Genomic DNA, 15,667 nt, shown 5'->3' on the forward strand with positions numbered 1-15,667 from the left:
GCACGGCCATCTCGCCCTGTTTTGCAACGTTCGTCAATACGTGTACACTAATCCTTTTTTGTCTTAAGTCTGGGTTTGGTATAAGAATATTAGACATAATCGCCCACACATGCGTGAATTGAATTTTTGCACACGGTTTTTATTGTAAACAATGTCTGCACTGCTTCCAAAATATCGCATGTGCTCAAATGGAGGGGTAAGTCTCCATAACTATCGAAATATCATGCTTTAGACTTACGTTTTACGTAGGCAACGTAATGAGTTCCAGGTCCACGACTGGCGTCTAAGTTTATTACAGCATCTCACATTTCCGTGGGCATGCCGGTAGCTGGTCTCGCATATACACACTGCGAAAATCGTGAATTTCTAGGTTTTTGGTATACGTAGCAACTTCTTCGCGGCGTAGAGCTCGATGTGACACTGCATTCAGTAGACGTTTTTTGGCGATGTGTAGATACCAAGCCTGCTTTTTTATGGCGCTAGCTTCATGTGTACAACTTTACCTCGCAATGCAATTGTTTCCATCGTATTATTATTATGCTCACGCTTTTCAACTGCAGATTCCCCTCTTTTACTATCTTAAAAGTACTTGCTACAGCACTAGCGCCGCGCAGCAGAGATCTTAAAGCCGTTAGTCCTGCAAAGAGCGCTGGAAGGAATCCACCTCGTTTTGGTACATGAATAATTTGAGCACCATTGCTAAACATTGCTTTATTCTTAGCACACATTCTCGCTCTAGCTGCGCATAGGGCTTTAGTAATAGCAACTCGTGGATTGTATTCTCCTCAAAAAGCTTTTCGCGCAGCCTTTACAACTTCATTCCATCCAATAGTCTCAGTTTTCTTCTTCATAATGTCAGGATACGGTAGTTTCACCAGTCTGTACACGGCTTTTCTCGTCAAGAGTGATTTACGAACGGAGAGTTAGTAGTTGTTGCGTTTTCGTTATATATTCATATGATGTGCCACTTCTTTATTCAGTCAGCATGAAGATTATAAAGCAGCAGGGCATGCTATCTGTCAGTGACATAGTGTCACATCTCCTACCTATTTCTGCTATAACTACGCAAAGTCGTTATGAAATATTGTTTCCCTCCACAGTTCGATGAATCATAACTGGGCCATCTGGATGCGACAAGACAATTTTTTACTTACACTTATTACCTCTCTTCAAGTGGCATATGCTTCCAAAACATTTACATTTTCGTACAGTCACCCTATCAACCGCTGTATATTGTTCTACAACTTATTATGCAAGATCTCGTAAAAGCTATATAGTTTGAGATATTTTCAATTTAATGCGTGTGAGCATGTATTGCCACCAGATGACGTGCTACCCAATTCTCTTATGATCATTGACGATGTCGCTACAGAATAGCGAGATGTTATTCGTGCATACTTGAGTATGGGGCGTCATAAATATGAAGGTTGTTTTTAGTTATGTCAAACCTATTCTCATGAGCCTAAGCAATTGATGCGTGACAACGCTAATATCAATTGTGCTTCTTCGACAAGATAAACTCAACATGTGACATGTGTATGACGATCATGTTAACAGTGATATGATATTTCATAACTTTAAACGACTGTGTGCTTCATATTGGTCATCAAAACGTTATGGCTTGTTAGTTATTGATAAACAAAGTAATGTCCATTGTGGGCGGTATCGCATGGGCTTTGATCATTTTGTAAGTATCCACACAATGGTTATAGACTGCACTTGATCTAAAACCTAATAATAATAATAATAATAATAATAATAATAATAATAATAATAATAATAATAATAATAATAATAATAATGTTATTTGTTTTACGTCCCACTAACTACTCTTTTACGGTTTTCGGAGACGCCGAGGTGCCGGAATTTAGTCCCGCAGGAGTTCTTTTACGTGCCAGTAAATCTACCGCATGTTTCGGCCTAATGTAAAATTGCCAATGGTCCTGTGAAGTTATGAAAAATAGGGAGTTGCTTTGCTCTCAACAAGTGTATGTTCGAGTAAAAGCGAGGGGGCTTTCGTACCAAATTGCATCTCTGTAAAACATAAAATACGTAACGATTAATTCCGTTTCTACTTAATTACAGTGTGAGGCAAATTTTAAGTACCGTAGGTCAAATTTATGCAACCGCAATTAATTTCAGGCATATTATGTTCAATTTAGTAATAAGATCTATATATGTAACAATATCTGTATTTTGTACATACCGAACAATCCAAATCAGTATATATAGGTAAATTAGATATACTTGAATAACCCAGTTATTCACATAGTTTCCACATAGTTGCCTAAGGTCACAAGCTAATTGTAAACAGAAAATATTGAAACTTACCTAAAGAGGATGTGAATGGATGACATAAAGAGTGATGGTGTATAGTATTTCCAAATGAAACAACAATTATTCGTTACTCTAAGAATAGTTCTGTAAACAAAAAGCAAAGTAATTTCTTAATATGATGACTTTAATTGAGCATGTTAGTAGTAATAATTGAAAAATGAAAATCTACAGCCTGTTTCCAGTCATTCGACCAGGAATGAAATGAAAGGAATGAAGCCCCATCTAGCGGCGAGGATAGAAATTGTGCCAGCTGACAAAGCCTGTCACACTCCCCTGGGGGTTAATGACTGACAGGCGAAGTGAAATGATACTGGAGAGTGTTGCTGGAATGATAGATGACAGGGAAAACTGGTTTACCTGTCCCACCTCCGCTTTGTCCAGCACAAATCTCACATGGAGTGACCGGGATTTGAACCATGGAACCCAGCGGTGAGAGGCCTGAATTCAAAGTCTGTTAAGATATAGTCTATTATGGATCTGGTACCCTAGCCTCCCATGTGTAGCGGTGAATAGCCTTATGCTTGAAGAATGTATTCGTAACAGCTAAACCCATACTAGCACAGAAGTCCAGCAAACGCTTCCCATTCCCATTAGCTTCCATATCTTCCCCACATTTACCAATCACCCTTTCGTATCCTTCAGTTCTATTCCCAACTCTCGCATTGGAATCGCCCATTAGCACTATTCTATCCTTGCTGTTGACCCTGACCACGATGTCACTCAATGCTTAATAAAACTTTTCTACTTCATCCTCATCTGCACCCTCACATGGTGAATACACGGACACAATTCTTGTCCTAATTCCTCCCACTGACAAATCTACCCACATCATTCGCACATTTACGTGCCTAACAGAAACTATGTTGCGTGCAATGGTATTCCTGATAAAGAGCCCTACCCCAGACTGTGCCCTTCCCTTTCTAACACCCATCACGTACACTTTATAATCTCCTATCTCTTCCTCATTATCTCCCCTTACCCGAATATCATTTACTCCTAGCACATCCAGATGCATCCTCTTTGCTGACTCAGCCAGTTCTACCTTCTTTCTTCCATAAGCCCCATTAATATTGATAGCTCCCCATCGAATTCCATTTTGTTCACCAAGTTGTTTCCAAGGAGTCCCTCGCCTGTCAAATGGGAGTGGGACTCCATTACTCCCATAGGTCCAAGGCTTGCTTAAAGTGTTCTGAGCTCGGTAAATTCATGAAGCAGGATGCTGCCCTACTTGCACATAGTCCAAGTGAGGATCTCTCCTCTAACGGGTTATGGACCACCGGTGAGTTGTATAGTCCTAGCCGCCTGAGCACAAGGAGGGCCATGACTCAGAATATGTCCGAGATGCCCACTACCATTCCATAGCAACTGGTATCCCGACTCTCAGGACCACTTACTAGGCCACTCAGCCGTTGCCCTTGGTTCACGAACTAGGACGTGACTACAGTAACCCACAAACATGAACCATGTATGAATGAATGACTGAATGAATTATTGCATGATTGAATTGTATTCATGCATGCATGAATGAATCAACACTCCTCTCTCCCAATCTCAGACAGCCACCAACTGGAGAGAGATCATTCATTATTGAATGAGTGATTTCATGATTGTATGAACTGAATGCTCTCAGCCTACATTTATGGAACCCCAGCAGCTAAGGTGAGAACACTGGATTGGATTTAATGGTAGAAGTATGTGGCAAAGTAAGTCTTTTTTTTAAATAAACTTCTGGGACAGATTCAGCTGACAAAAGTCCAGAATCCATCTTTTGGTAGTTGCCAGTCTATTTTAAAATCACATGTTTACTACTCCCTCTGTATCCCCTTCAATTTCCTAATGCTGAATGTGCTGCTCTTTGCTTTTTTCCATCTCTGTTAATGTCTTAATGCTGTACATATTGTCTTATTAGTCTTTGGTTATTTAGTTATCTATCAAATAATGTTTAATATAAATAATAATAAATTATTTTTATTATTAACTTTATTGGCCACATTGGACCACTTGAGTCATTCCACGTTTCTCTTTGAAGGTTGTGTTATTTGGTTCTTGAGATCTGCCCAGTAATTTTTCATTTGTTCCGATTGTAATTTTCTCAGTTTGTCAGAAATCGCTATAGCCCTTCTATATGTAATTTCTACTGAAATTTGTGACTTAAGAAGGGTGTTAATTTTATTTTTTGTTCTTTGCATCTGCTATCTCGAGTCCAACTGCTTTGAGGTCTTGCTGAATTTCGTGGATCCACTACCCTACTGTCTTCTTTCAAAGATTTTTCATCACTAGTTGTCATAAAAGCCGATTTCCTGGCAGTCGCAAGATGTGAAAGAAATACAAGATTCTTTTCTTCTTCATTGTGCTGGTGATTGGGTCAATCTCTCGATAGACAGTTTCATTAGGAAGGATTATCCAGGCTCCTTCGACCTGTTGTCTTTTATTTATGCAAATTCTGATGATTCTTCTTGCAGTTTTGAGTAACAGATCAATTCTGCTTTTGCTTTTTATTTAGAACAGGGTTTTACAAGTGTAAGTGGCTTCTGGAAGAGTTATGGTTTTATAATGTTGGATCTTAGTGTCTACTGACAGGCATTTCTTATTATACGTACCAGGTTAGAAATTGGGCATTTTTTATTTTGTTAGTTCAATTTATCCACATTTCTTTCTTGTTTCAGTTTGTGCAATAATTTCTCCAAGATATTTAAATTGTATAACTATGTTAATTTTTTGATCATTTATGAAGACTTTGAGCCTCTGTGGCTCAGGTGGCACCGCGCCAGACTCTCACTGCTGGGTACTGTGGTTCAAATCCCTGTCACTCCATGTGAGATTTTTGCTGGACAAAGCAGAGGCGGAACAGGTTTTTTCTCCGGGTACTCCGGTTTTCCCTGTCATCTTTCATTCCAGCAATACTCTCCATTAACATTTCATTTCATGTGTCAGTCACTGTCCCAGAGGAGTGCAGCCGGCACATTTCCTATCCTCGCCACTAGATGGGGGCTTCATTCATTCCTGACCCAGTCGAATGACTGGAAACAGGCTGTGGATTTTCATTTATGAAGACTGTATTTATGCTCAGGGGTAATGGGCATGATCTAAGTTTCCTCAAATGATATTTGCAATCCTATTTTTAGGGCAATTTTTTGGAGACTGGTGATCAGGACTCAAACTTCTTCCAAGTCAAGCTCAATCATCTGAAAATCCCAAGTAGTTTGTTCTCATTGAGAGTTTGCTCCACTTTTGACTGTAGGTTGCCAAAGTTTCATGATGTAATCGAGAGCCATACAGTACTAAAAGCAGTGGAGATAATCAGTCATCTTGTCCGAGGCCAGTTTTTATTGTAAAAGATTTTGATACTTCTCCCTTGAACTTTACCTTCGAATCTGTGTTGGTTAAAGTTAGTTTGATGATCTATTAATTTGGGATGAAGACTGTATGATCCAGAGATTTTTTAATATGGATACTATCATATGCTTTCTTGAAATCTATGAATGAGATACAGAGCTCTTTTATTACTGCACTTGTAATATTCCAATATTAGTTTCAGGCTGAGAATTTGGTCTGGGCAACTTCACATTTAATTTTATTACCTCTGTTTGATGTAGTTAAATTTTGTCGTTGCGGCAGTCCAGGTTTGGAAAGTCGTCGAGTTTCTCAATAAATATATAAAAGGTACAGTAATCGATTGCCGATAATAATGCTATTAGTTTTATGTCCTACTAACTACTTTTATGGTTTTCAGAGACCAAAGATGAAAAGGGGATTGACCTCTAGAGAACAGAGGGAACTGGTGGGCAAGAGACAATGAAGTAAACCAAATAAAACAGGATCTTGAAGCACGCAAGTTTCAGTGGGAACAGATCCACGAGGAAGGAGTCTAATAACAATAAGTTATTGGTTTTACGTCCCATTAATTACTTTTACGGCTTCAGGAGATACCGAGGTGACAAAATTTTGCCCCACAGGAATTCTTTTATGTGCTGGTAAATCTACCAACATGAGGATGGCGTATTGGAGTACCTTCAAATAACACCAGATTGATCTAGGATCGAACCTCACTTAATGAATATGGAGTCAGTTCATGAGGATGGTTTCAGTACTGACCATTATGGTATATTGGTTCCAATTAGTCAATACCTGTAAGTTGTAAAAGCATCTTATTAAAATAACAGGACAAGTTTTGGCCGCATTAGGCTATCTTCAGCTGTCTAGAATTAACTTAAAATTAATATACTAAAAGTTACAAGACAGGAATAAAACTCACACTCACATAATATACAGTATTTATAAATAAAATAAGTGCATGCTGAATCATCAGAAGAAGAAGTCGCTAGATGTAATGTGATGAAGTTAGAACAGTTCTACGTAAAATTACGATGATGTAATTAAAAGTTTGTTCTGTCCTTAAAATTCGTTTCATGCAAAAATAATGACAGTTGACTCAGTAAAATTATTGTTCCACTTAATATAAAAACTTCTAAAATATTATGAATTCAGAAATGTAGATCAAGATTTAATGCCAACCAGACTACTGCGTGGAAATCAACTGCCTTCCGATCATGTTGTGCGATATGAAATAACAGCTCTGTGTTTATGTCATATCATGCCTGTACGCTGGTTAAGTTGACAATTACATCTAGGGACTTCTTCATGTGATCATGATTCAACATGCACTTATTTTAATTTATAAATACCATATATGAGTGTGAATTTTATTAATGTTTTGTAACTTTTACTATATTAATTTTAAGTTAATTCTAGACAGCTGAAGATGGCCTAATATGGCTGAAACATGTCCTGTTATTTTAATAAGATGCTTTTACAACTTTGAATTGTAAATACACTTATAGGTATTAACTAGGTGGAACCCATACACTAGTTTTTCAATTTATATAACATAGGTAACGGTCAATACGGATCGAAAATGAAATTTACTTCATGTAAATTCTATGGCTCTCAACCAAATCCTCCCTCTTACTTATTCATTAAAAAAATGTTTCTATACACTACAGCCTTCATTGGGCTAAGACTGTGTATCACATGGTCGCCATAAATTATTCCATCACCTTTAAAGTTGATTTTTAAGATCCAGTTAGACTGAATCTCAATTTTCCTCTTAAGGCTGGAGTTAAATCAATTTTAGATGTCTATGCAAAGACAGGTGCAAGGCTTCGTAATTCAACATATTTTTATGGTAAGCATACCAGTATGAAAAAGTAAATCAGTTTTTTATTACTAGGCCTAAACATATTCTTCAGTAGAGGAACATTTTATTATGAAGACAGAGGAGAAAGTATTTCAATAATTGGAAACAAACAGTTTAAGAAAAGCTCTTTAAGTTTCTTTACAATAATTTATTTTCTACTCCAGCTGTGAAATAACACAGCTTATGATTACGACTATGCGCTTTCTATATTATATTTACATTATATACAAAAAGAAGTAAACAAGACCTTACAGTGAAACTCTCCGCACATGGTAATGCGACATGGCGCTCTTTGTCCAAGACATAAATTGGTCAAACTACGAGGTTTATGTTTAATTTTGTTAGATATAAGGGACTGATGTGGGAATCAGTTGCAGTAATCTTATGCTAGGAGGAAGAGTACTTAATCTTGATTCAATAAATCACTGATCAAAGACCATTATTTTCATTGTTTAAGCATCTCAAATCTTTTGAGGAGTACATAAAAAAGTTTATTAAACACTCTCTAGTAGCTACAATAACTTCAGAATGAAATTATGGAAGCTGAGTTACATATAATATACTTCAATGAAAAAGGACTTTACTTTCAAACTTACAATAAAATTTGTATAAAACAAAAACCTGAAATTATTACTTTAGTAAATGTACTGCATTTATGCACATATTTTGTACACCTTCTTTTTGGGAAAAATTGTCTTGGAATAAGTGTGTGTAAATTATACAAGGAAAAACATAGAACATAATGTCTTACAGTAGTGGACTTCACTGCAACATCGGTACCCTCGCAATGTAAGGTAACCTGAAATGAATGAGAATACCATCATTAACCTTAGTTTTTACAGAAATTTTGCGTACAGGATAAAAGTTAGTGCCCAGATACATCTCCAGTGAGATACAGTGTGCAGAGTGCACTGTTTCTCCTGGTGTGGGCTAGATCAAGTTTGTTACTTTTATTTTTCTGTCTGTCTGTCTCATTCTCATCCTTGGCATGGTGTGAGCGATGCTAGTAATGCCATTTCTTATACAGCCAGTCCTTGTGTTAAATGGTGTAAAAATGCTGCTCATACGGTCAGTTCTTTTATGCGTTTTACTGGGCTTGGCAGACTAAAATGTACACCACCTTCTGGCTCAGTGAGGAACACAACAGAAAATTACCTCATTCCTCATTTCCCTAATACACCACTCCAGTGAGAATAAGGCCATCTTAGACAGCTAATGGTAGATTTGTTGAAGATCCAACCAGCCTTTGGGCTGAGGACTGTACCTACCTACTTACATACTGTGCCAGTATGACCCAGTCAATAAGAAGTTCTTTTCACAATTGGCTTTATGTTGCATTAAACAGATAGGTTTTATGGCAATGATGGGATAGGAGAGGGAAGGAAGCGGCTGTGACCTTAGTTAAGGTACTCCACCAGCATTTGCCTAGTGTGAAAATGGAAAACCGTTCATGGCTATCGACAGTGAGGTTTGAATCCACTATCTCCCAAATGCAGGCTCACAGCTGTGTACCCCTAAGTGCACGGCCAATTCACTCTGTGATAAGAAGTTCTTTGAACTGTCAAAGTGTTATCTGTGATCATATCCACCTCCGTACTGTAACGGTTAGCAGCAAAAACTGCTGTCCTATGAGACCTGGGTTTGATTCCTGTTACTATCAGAAATTTAAGACTGGCAAGAGGGCTAGTATGGGGAAGTCCTCGGGACCTGGGTTTGATTACTGTTACTATCAGAAATTTAAGATTGGCAAGAGGGCTGATATGGGTTTATGAGTGGTTAGGAAGGTACATGCAGCTCACCTCCACTAGGGATAAACCTGAAAAAAAACAAAAAAACAAAAAAAAAACAACCCTGCACCACCTCAGGACGAGGACAGCTTTATGTATTTAAATCAGTGATCGTACATCGTTTTGCTTGCCAACACAACACGCCTAACATGAGGGAATATCTTTTATATAACATTTTTTTAAATACACAGTGATTTTTATTTTCTGAGCATTTCAGTGTAAAAGTAAATTTAAATAGTAAATTCTGAACTGAATTTGTTTTGAAGTTAAAAATTAATTTATTAGAAATTTTAGGGAACATTTATATTACACCTACTTTCTTTGCTAATTTCAATGTATTTCAGCTTTATTTATTAACATAACAATTATTCCTAACATCACAGCTAGTTGGGACGGCACACTAATTTTGATTAAATTAGCTTTTTTTTTTAAAATCGCACTGTGACTTCTAATTTGCCAACCTTATTTTCAATTCCTTGGATCCATATTTTACAGGAACCTTATACTGTATATATATTACTGAAATGAACTGAACTGTGCATCTCTGGGATGTCTCGGCACTTACTACCTGAACTAGGAAATGTATATATTAAACATAGTATTCTACCACATGAACTAAACATAGTAAAATGGGTATAAAACATACAGATAAGAGTTTGTCACTTCACGTATATTATAGAATCTCGTACTGTAATTTAAGAGGATTATAAAAACTCTTTCCTTAGATTTTACTGTTGTCATCACCATTCTCTAACAAAGATCCCTCTGTTGTTTTGTCATCGGTGGCAGAGGTAACCTGGTCGGCGTAAAAGGCATCGCTTGGAAATTTCCCAATCTTTGGTCCCTGAAATTCACAGGTTTAAACTGTGAATCAAGGTTAATCGCATGCAGTAATGGATCTTAGAATATTTTGTAACGTGGCAAGGGTTGGCACTTCTGAATTACGACTTGGTGGTTAATTCAATATCACGTAATTCGAAGTACGATTTTTGAGTCCCAACGACTTTGAATTAACAAGGTTTTACTGTATTTCTTTTCTTACAAGGAAATCAAATTTTTGCTCTTATGACTTCTATTGTTGATACGTTGTCACAAAAACTCAGCTTTCAATGGCAATTCACTGTTGAGTTATAGATATCATTACTGGTAAATGCTAGTATTGGATTTGTTGTATTAGAGGTTTCAACTAATCCAACTATTTCAAAATGCAAAACGTATGTGAGTAAATGTGATATTAAGATGATGTATAGGTATTTTGGAAGGACAAAGGTTTGATTCCCTGTTAGCATGTTGAAAAATTAAGGAACAAGAAGATTTCCACTGCTGAAGACACACATGACCCTGGGGTTCACTCAGTCTGGACAAATAATTAGTACTGTACCGTTTCATTGCGCTGATTATGTCAAAACGAGGTGTTAAAATCATAACTTTTGCCATGAATTGCGATAAAATATCAGAAGTCCTGCAGTAGAAAAATATGTTACAAGAAAATACAGACATATGGAATTAAATAGGCTGTGAATATGTTACAAGAAAGTACAGACATATGGAATTAAATGGGCCGTGAATATGTTGAAAGGAAATAGAGACATGTCGAATCAAATAGGCCATGAACAGGAAGTAAGAATGTTCAGATCAACAAAAACCAAATGGCCGTTATTAAGAAAAATGCAGAATTGTTAATTGTTAAAACCAGCAAGGTGAACAATCGAGTATTACGTTGAGTATCAAGACGAAATTGTATGAGGAAATGAACACATAAAAGAAAAGGAGCTTGTTTTGGAAAGAAGATTTCTTGAATTCTTGAAGAAACAAATAGTAATAATATATAATTTTGTGTGGCTATTTCTAGCCGAGTGCAGCCCTTGTAAGGCAGACCCTCCGATGAGGGTGGGCGGCATCTGCCATTTGTAGGACACTGCATGTTATTGTGGTGGAGGATAGTGTTATGTGTGGTGTGTGAGTTGCAGGGATGTTGGGGACAGCACCAACACCCAGCCCCCGGGCCAATGGAATTAACCAATGAAGGTTAAAATCCCCGACCCGGCCGGGAATCGAACCCGGGACCCTCTGAACCGAAGGCCAGTACGCTGAACATTCAGCCAATGAGTCGGACAAGAAACGATTAGTAATACAGAAACATAATGCCAATCGTCATATGTGTAACAAGACTGTTAAGCGCAATATTTAAAAGGACAAAGAAAAGAATAGCTATCAGTAGACTAGGATTGAATCGAAATTTATCAAGGTTTGATTAGAACAGAAATGGGATATTGCTAATTTTGAAGTATATTCTCATCAAACAAGGAGATATTTAAGCATTTTCTAAGTCATTCAATCTGGAATATTGATGTCTATGGTGTTATAATCTACTTTGTCTAGTATAAATAAGATTCAAGAACATTCAATAGATAATAGAATTATGAAACTAATGATATCTTTAAATATGTTTCTGAAGCATGTATACAACGGCATCATGATGAGCAACTAAGCTGAGAATGGGATTGGCATCTGACTGAAACCAACCAGCTGATTCTCCGAACCCGAGACTGGTAACCACAACCCGGATATGACGCAGCCATAACCTGGAGATGATGTCCTGAAGAAGAGTGAGATGAAACCCATCCCAGTCCAGTAATGTGGGCAAAATAAGCTAAGTTCCATGAAATTAATTTGTAGATTATCCATATTTAACCTAATATGTAGTTAGTTGCTATATGTGTTGTTATGAAAGAGGTCGACATACGTATCTTTGAGATAATTTCAATGTGCAGTGTCTTCGCGAAAGAATTCATAATATTGTTTTAATGATGGATTTAGGTAATCCTCAACCACATAAGATAACAGTCATATATAAGGAAGATGATATTCACTAGTGAAGAGCTTTGATAATAATTCTTCGACTTATTTCCAAAGAAGTATACCATGATCAATGTGATCCAATATAGTTGAAATGCGAAATGAAAAATAGATTGACTTGCAGGATATTGAGACTAGTTTCAACACCAACCTACCACCTAATGTAAGTAAATATAAGCCTGATATGTTCATTCTTTGACAAGGAAAGTGCATCTCTTATATGAATGGTAATTAGAGACCATTAAAGCGTTATTGTGTTAAGATATCAAATTTTTTGAATTATACGTTGCCAAGAAAGGATTAATTGATATTTATATGTGTGGCAGAAAATGTATACGACGGAATTATGAGGTTAGAGTTGTGAGTATTGTGATTGATGTATATTCGTTGATACAATTGTGTGGAATTATGGTATTCTTGACAAAATATGATGAGAGATATTTATTTAAGGTTAATTGATGAAAAACCGGGCGAGGTGGCCATGCGCGTAGAGGCGCGCGGCTGTGAGCTTGCACCCGGGAGATAGTAGGTTCGAATCAGACTATCTGCAGCCCTGAAAATGGTTTTCCGTGGTTTCCCATTTTCACACCAGGCAAATGCTGGGGCTGTACCTTAATTAAGGCCACGGCCGCTTCCTTACAACTCCTAAGCCCTTCCTATCCCATCGTCGCCATAAGACCTATCTGTGTCGGTGCGACGTAAAGCCCCTAGCAAAAAAAAAAAAATGAAAAATTTCACGACACAATTCTAATTCTAGGTTATATTTGTCGTGATAGCAATGTGAATTATGGAGTGATGTATAATGTGGGTTGATGTGATATTCATATGGTGATATTTGTTTATTGAACTTACAGGGTAATAACGGTGTACGATTATCAAAAGATCATTTCCAAATAACTGATATTATAGTACAGTCACGGTATTTTCAAGGAGAATTTAGCATATTGCGTAGTATTTTAACCGATTTAAGCCGAAACAATCGATCATTGATGAAAGTGTCTTCATAAATTTTATGTTACTGCCATTAACAAATTAAGAAATGTCACCTACAGTATCCCTTGAATTTTTGCGACCAGATGATGGAATTTAAGTGAAGATTTGACCTTGGTAGAGGTATGACCTGCTTATAAAAATGACAAGGCTATGTTAGAGAACTTCTACATATTTTTCAGGAAATATTTTGGATATTTATCCAGTTACAGATAATATGTATATATATATATCATTTTTTGTTTATTTGTTGATATATTTTAAGATGTAGCCATTGGAAGCTATGCTGATGGAACTTTACTTATTCTGCCTACGTTATGAATGAAGTTAGAAGTGGATAGCATGAGAGTAGTGATCTGAGGTTATAAAAGTGAAGAGGCATTTTTGACATTCAATATTTTGACATTCGTCATATTTTGACATTCGACATTCTTGTCATTCATTATTTTTGACAATCGTATTGTCTGACAGTCACTATTTTGACATTTCTCTTTAATAATTTCAACATTTTTCTTTTAATATGTAATAATTTAACTTCAAACAAGAATTTTCTTTATCTCGAATGAGATTATGATGTATGCAAATGAATGTTTAAATAATTATAAATAAAGCTAGTATTTAAGAATTGAAATTATTATTATTATTGCTAATTTTAGTATAGAAGGTTAATTTTTAAGATAATTTCTTGGAGGATGATGGTTGGCTGAACTTGAAAGTTGATTATAATTACAATTAAGGAACAGATGGTTATGCAGACGTACTAGAAAATAAGAGGCACGGTTTCCCAGTCGAGTCCACGTAAAAAAGAAAAATAATTTTTTAAAATATATATATAATTTTAATCCCTGAGATGTATAGTGCAGTTAGCTAGAGACTTTCTTGAACGCCGACGTGTAATTATCATAGAGGAAAGAGTAGAAGACCATTCGCCCTAAATAAATTAGTCTTTCACCCGAACGTTAGAGCGCTTCAAGAAGATTTATTACCAACTGTAGAGCAAGGAAAGAGAAAGATGCCGCAGGATTAAGCGGATCAGTTCATAAAAATTTGTCACCAACAGTGGGGTTTGAAAGGGAGATCGACACCCCAGCCAAATGCATGTTGACGCAAAAATATTTTTACCGGGTTAGAGAAGAAAGGTGTAGCTGAAGGCACATAAATTTTGGTCGCCCAACATGGCGCAGGGAAAATATTCCCTCAACGAACCGTTTAATACCTACCAGATTAATTCCTGTGGGCAAAGTAGTATCGAGGTTATGGATAGCGGAAGCTGTTATCTTATACTCTTCCAACGACCTTCATGACCTGTGCAGAGAAGGCTTATTTTTATATGGCAACTAACTAATCATACCTAGGAATTCGTTCACATCCGTCCTCATCCATTCTTCAGATGAACAGAATGAATGTGACAAATATATTCAGTTATATTACTGCGCAAACTATTCAGCTTATTGGTTTCTCATCAAGTCTCAATTCCGTCCCCTAATAAAAATTCAGTTGATGAGATGGTATTTTGTCTTCAGTCCACAAAACCTCTGAAGATTCTTCACGAAAACATTTTTTTCTTTAAGTTATGTAGAATGTACAAAACTAACTCCATACTCTATAGCATCTCACCTGTGAAAAGAAGGAATAGATGACAACAATAAAATGAATCCATATACCCATTAAAAAAAAAACCCATACACATCTCATGCAGAGAAAACAAACACAAGTCCATAATGTCAAAAGTGGGAGTATCCAGTATTCGGGAGATAGTAGGTTCGAACCCCACTGTCGGCAGCCCTGAAAATGGTTTTCCGTGGTTTCCCATTTTCACACCAGGCAAATGCTGGGGCTGTACCTTAATTAAGGCCACAGCCACTTCCTTCCCACTCCTAGCCCTTTCGTGTCCTATCGTTGCCGTAAGACCTATCTGTGTCGGTGCGACGCAAAACAACTAGCAAAAAAAAAAAAAAGTGGGAGAAATATGATTTTAACAATTTTGTCAAGCCATACTGAATAAAATTATTCATATCTTGTACTCTCCACCTCAAAAGTAAATACAATTCAATTCAAAACTATTTTTATTTTTGTAAGAACAGAGATTCTTTTTGCAAATGGTAAATGTCACACTATCACTGATAGGTTTTTAGTGATGATAGTACAAAAGAGGGCTAGGACTGGGGAGGAAGAAGACTTGGCCTTCTTACAGTACAGCACCAGCATTAGCCAGGTGTAAAAATAGGAAACTAGAGAAAATCACCTTCAGGACCATTGACAATGGGGTTCAAACTCACCATCTTCTGAGTAAAAGGTTTCAGCTACATGACCCATACTGTGTAGCCAACTCAAATCCACTAGAAAACTGTTTCTGATGATCAAGCAGCAGCAAGGCCAAGAGGCTTTGAGCTGCAGTGTTGTGTAGTGGAAAGACAATTTGAAGGACGAGTATACTGGCTGACTAAAAATGGTCCGGAATGAAGCCAAGTTGCAATACTGGAGCATGCCAACCACT

At 36.9% G+C, this 15,667-nt stretch overlaps 1 protein-coding gene across 2 annotated transcripts in view; it reads right to left on the reverse strand.

The window, feature by feature from the left end:
* Positions 1-7,651: 7,651 nt before the first annotated feature.
* The window catches only part of LOC136864585 (RING-type E3 ubiquitin-protein ligase PPIL2), a 308,814-nt gene continuing 300,798 nt past the window's right edge, over positions 7,652-15,667 (reverse strand). Inside the window, exon 12 of one of the 2 annotated variants that reach the window (XM_067141780.2) lies at positions 7,652-8,333. The gene's annotated coding sequence lies outside the window, so the exon portion shown is untranslated. The remainder of the gene's footprint in view (positions 8,334-15,667) is intronic. The other variant, XM_067141779.2, reaches the window with a different exon arrangement.

The sequence above is a fragment of the Anabrus simplex genome, chromosome 2, assembly GCF_040414725.1.
Source record: "Anabrus simplex isolate iqAnaSimp1 chromosome 2, ASM4041472v1, whole genome shotgun sequence".
Classification (NCBI taxonomy): domain Eukaryota; kingdom Metazoa; phylum Arthropoda; class Insecta; order Orthoptera; family Tettigoniidae; genus Anabrus; species Anabrus simplex.